This window comes from Pan paniscus, chromosome 3 (genome assembly GCF_029289425.2).
Source record: "Pan paniscus chromosome 3, NHGRI_mPanPan1-v2.0_pri, whole genome shotgun sequence".
NCBI lineage: Eukaryota > Metazoa > Chordata > Mammalia > Primates > Hominidae > Pan > Pan paniscus.
In genome coordinates this window covers 181,312,374-181,316,316 of record NC_073252.2, presented here as the reverse complement: position 1 = coordinate 181,316,316, position 3,943 = coordinate 181,312,374, and the positions used below count along the sequence as shown (strand labels likewise).

Here is a 3,943-nt window from a genome sequence, read left to right as displayed (position 1 = left end):
CCCGGGAGGCAGAAGTTGTGGTGAGCCGAGATTGCCCCATTGCACTCCAGCCTGGGCAATAAGAGCAAAACGCCATCTCAAAAAAAAAAATAAATAAATAAATAAAAATAAAAATAAAAATAAAATAAAATTTTTCTTCCCTGATGCAAGCCAAAAACATGAGATGAGATGTTGTAGGAGTTCCCAGTGGAGGCATCAGTGGGGCACATCCAGCATATACTGATCAATCTCGGCCTTTCTAAAAATGGGACAGTGCGCCATAATGTACCACATGATGTGATGCCACAAAATTGCGCAGCGTTCATGTGGAGGGTTCTTGCCTGTAAAATTCAGCCTGAGCCTACCACTTAGACCTCTAGGTCCAACTATCAATTTCCAGGAGATACAAGGGTTTGCAGCACAAGTCAAATGATACCACAAGGAAACAATCAGCCAATGTAGATTGTGGGATCTGCAGACAAATGACCCATTTTCTTTAACATATTATAGCATATTGAAAAGAGACTTATAGAATAAAAGAGACTTAGAGATATAGCAGCCAATTTGTGATTCTCATTGTATCCTGAGTCAAACAAATCATCTGTTAAAAGGCATTTTTAAGATGAAGTAGAGCAATTCACATACAATCTGAATGTTAGATTATATTCAGGAATGGTTATTAGTTTTCTTAAGTGATAAATAGCAAAGGGATGATGTTTTTTAAAGTCTTTACCATTCTTTTTTGGTTCATAAGTGTGATGATTTCGTTTTCATGTTAAAGTGTGAGATCAGCCTCCCTCAAACCTTGTTACTACATCAACACCACATTATCCATCCAATGTGAAAAAAAAAATCTTTACTAATTATCACTTAGACATGCACACTGAAGTATTTACAAGACACATGTTGTCTGAGATTTCTTTCAAAATATTCAAGAAGGCTCAGCATGGTGGCTCACACCTACAATCCCAGCACTTTGGGAGGCTGTGGTGGGAGGATCAGTTGAGCCCAGGAGTTCGAGACCAGCCCTGACAACATAGCAAGACCTCATTCTACAAAAAATTTAAGAATTAGCTGGGCATGGTGATGTGTGCCTGTAGTCCCAGCTACTTGAGAGGCTGAGGTGGGAGAATTGCCTGAGCCTGGGACGTTGAGGCTGCAGTGAGCCGTGATCATGCTATTGCACTCCAGCCTGGGCAACAGGAAAAAAAAAAAGAAAAAGAAAAGAAAGAAAAAAAATGCTCAAGAAAAAAGAGTTATATTGGGGAAATGGATGAAAATTAATTGGCAGAAAAATTAACATAAACAGACCCAGAAATGAGACAATAGAATAAGTGGAGGAGGACTTTAAGAAAGTAACTATACCTATATCCTGAAAGTTCAAGATGGTAGAGAAAAGTATGCCCATGTTAAAAAGAGACATGAGAAATATTTTTAGCGACCCAATTAAAACTTTTAGAAATCAAACTAAATGTCCAAAATAAAAAATACATCGGATAAAATTAATAACAGATTAGAAAGTGCAGAACATTAGTAAATGTGAATATATAGCAGTACAAACTGTCCAAACTAAAACACACAGAGAGAAAAAAAGACTGAAAAAAAGAATAAAATATAAGTGAACTATGGGGCAACTTCAGTTAGTCTAATATACGTGTAATTGTGTAACGGGAGTCTGGTGGGAAGAGGAAGCAGAGGATCATAAAAAATATTTGAAGAAAGAATAGCCAAAACATTTCCAAATTTAATGCAAACTATTAATCCACAGGTTTAAGAAATTTAACAAATCCCAACACAAGACATGTAAAGAAGACTATGATAAAAATATATCAAAATCAAGTTGTTAAATCTACTACTATAAAGGAAAAAAAAAAAAAAAGCAACCAGGAAGAAGATACAGGTATGGAGGAATAAAGATAAGAATGACAGCAAACTTCTTGTTAGAAATAATATAAACCAGAAGATAGTGGCAAAGCAACCTTATAGTACTAAAAGACAAAACAAAACAAAAAACACTGTCAACTTAGATTTTTATATCCAGTAACAATGTCTTCAAAAGCAAAATCAAAATAAAGACTTTTTCAGACATACAAAACCAGAAGAATTAATCACCAGTAGACCTACACTATAAGAAATGTTAAGAGAAGTCCCTTAGGCAAAAGTATAATGCCAGGTGGAAATCTGGTTTTATACAAAGGAATAAAGAACACCAGAAATGGTCATTGTGTAGGGGGTATGGGAGGGAGCAGGGGAGGTTAATATAAAAGACTCTTTTTTCGTATTTAAAAGAATCTCTTTGAAACATAATTTTATAAAGCAAAAATAACCACAATGCATTGTGGGCCTTATAAATAGAAGTAAAATTTTTGACAAGAGCACAAAGGCCAATCCAGGATTTGAATTTATTGTTGCAAGTATATGTGAAACAGCATGACATTTCTTGATGGTAGATTATGATAAGTTAAAATGCTTATCAGGGGTTGGCAAACATTTTCTGTAAAGGGTCAGATAGTGAGTATTTCCGTCTTTGCAGGCCTTATGGTCTCTGTCACAACTACTCAATTCTACTGTTTTCGTGTTCTATTTTATTGTTATTTTTACTTTTTTTTTTTTTTTTTTGAGACAGGGCTTCATTCTGTTATCCAGGCTGTAGTGCAGTGGCGAATTCACAGCTGCTGCAGCCTTAAACTCCTGAGCTCAAGCTGTCCTCCCATCTCAGCCTCCCAAGTAGCTGAGGCTACAGGTGCATGCCACTACACCCAGCTAATTTTTTTTTTTTTTTTTTTGGTAGAGACGGGGTCTCCCTGTGTGGCCCAGGCTGGTCTTGAACTCCTTCTGTGATCCTCCCACTTCAGTCTCCCAAAGTGCTGGGATTACAGACGTGAGCTGCTGCACCCACCCTCAATACTGTTGTTGTTCTGCAAAAGCAGCCACAGGCAATAAATACACTAATGAGTGTGGGTGTATTTCAATAAAACTGTATTTACAATAACAGGTGGCAAGCAGATTTGGCTTAGGGGCTATAGTTTGCCATCCCCTGATATATACTATAAACCCTAAATCAGTCATTAAAAAAAGAGAGGTATAGCTAACAAACCAACAAACAGATAAATGAAATTGTAGAAAATATTCAACAAATCCATAAGAAGGCAAAATGGGGAATGCAATACGTAGAAAACAAACAGTAAAATGGTAGGTTAAACGTAACCATATTAATAATCACATTAAAAGTAAATGGACTACCAGTCATTAAATGACATAAATCAGAATTGAACAGAAGAAAGACCCAAGTATATGCTCCTTACAATAAATGCACTTTAAATATGAAAATAATAAAAGGTTATAAAAGATGGAAAAGGATACGCCATGATAAAAGTAATCAAAAGAAAGCTGAAGTACTACATAAATATCGAAGTTGATTTCATACCATGGAATGTTATCAGAGATAAACAGAGTCATTTCACATTGATAAAGGGCTCAAGTCATCAAAAAAATATAGCAATCTTAAATGTTTTTGCACATAATAACAGAGCTTTAAAATGCATAAAGGAAAACTGGTAGAATTGAAAGGAGAAATAGATAATTCCACAATTATACTGAAATATTTCAATTTTGTTTTTGTTTTTTTGAGACAGTTTTGTTTTTTATTGTTTTATTTTTTAATTTTTTTGCTTTTGTTGCCCAGGCTGGAGTGAAATGACCCAATCTCAGCTCACTGCAACCTCCGCCTGCCGGGTTCAAGCGATTTTCCTGCCTCAGCCTCCCTAGTAGCTGGGACTACCAGCTCCTGCCACCATGCCCGGCTAATTTATGTATTTTTAGTAGAGATGGGGTTTCACCATGTTGGCCAGGCTGACCTCAGGTGATCTGTGCACCTTAGCCTCCCAAAGTGCTGGGATTACAAGTGTGAGCCACCGCGCCCGGCCTATACTGAAATATTTCAACACTCTCTCTTAGTTATTGA

The 3,943-nt window shown here is 36.4% G+C and overlaps 1 non-coding gene across 1 annotated transcript; it reads left to right on the top strand.

Moving 5' to 3' along the window:
- The first annotated feature begins 713 nt into the window (after positions 1-713).
- On the top strand, positions 714-820 carry LOC112439756 (small nucleolar RNA U13). The gene has a single exon (XR_003027992.1). It is a non-coding gene; the product is annotated as a small nucleolar RNA U13 (small nucleolar RNA).
- Positions 821-3,943: the final 3,123 nt, after the last annotated feature.